At 55.9% G+C, this 440-nt stretch overlaps 1 non-coding gene across 1 annotated transcript; it reads left to right on the top strand.

Moving 5' to 3' along the window:
* The first annotated feature begins 321 nt into the window (after positions 1-321).
* Positions 322-440, top strand: LOC116079301. The gene has a single exon (XR_004113874.1). It is a non-coding gene; the product is annotated as a 5S ribosomal RNA (ribosomal RNA).

Raw genomic sequence — 440 nt, 5'->3', positions numbered from 1 at the left:
GAAGATGGAGGATGGCTGGGAAGCATTCTGGCAGTCCCCGCCACAGCAGTTCACGGGCTGCTTTCTGCTGCTCCACACACACCCGGGAGAGTCAAGTACTTATACTCATGCGCACGCACTGGATCCTCCCGGGCACCCCATGTCCTCACTCCACTGCATAACAGGCAAGGCAGGGATCCCCTAGCCTGAACGCCCACTGTGGGAATGGGGTGCAGGACTCCTTTTCTCTCAGCTTTCACTCCTGTTATCAAACTTGATTGAGGTCGCAGGCTGTACCTCAAAAAGTCAGGTTTGGCTTCACTTCCTTAAGAAGCCAAGCAAGTCTAGGGCCATACCACCCTGAACACGCCCGATCTCATCTGATCTCGGAAGCTAAGCAGGGTCAGGCCTGGTTAGTGCTTGGATGGGAGACCGCCTGGGAATACCGGGTGCTGTAGGCT

This window comes from Mastomys coucha, unplaced genomic scaffold (genome assembly GCF_008632895.1).
Source record: "Mastomys coucha isolate ucsf_1 unplaced genomic scaffold, UCSF_Mcou_1 pScaffold5, whole genome shotgun sequence".
NCBI lineage: Eukaryota > Metazoa > Chordata > Mammalia > Rodentia > Muridae > Mastomys > Mastomys coucha.
Note: the sequence above shows the minus strand (reverse complement) of the source record. Positions and strands in the feature narration are given on the sequence as shown.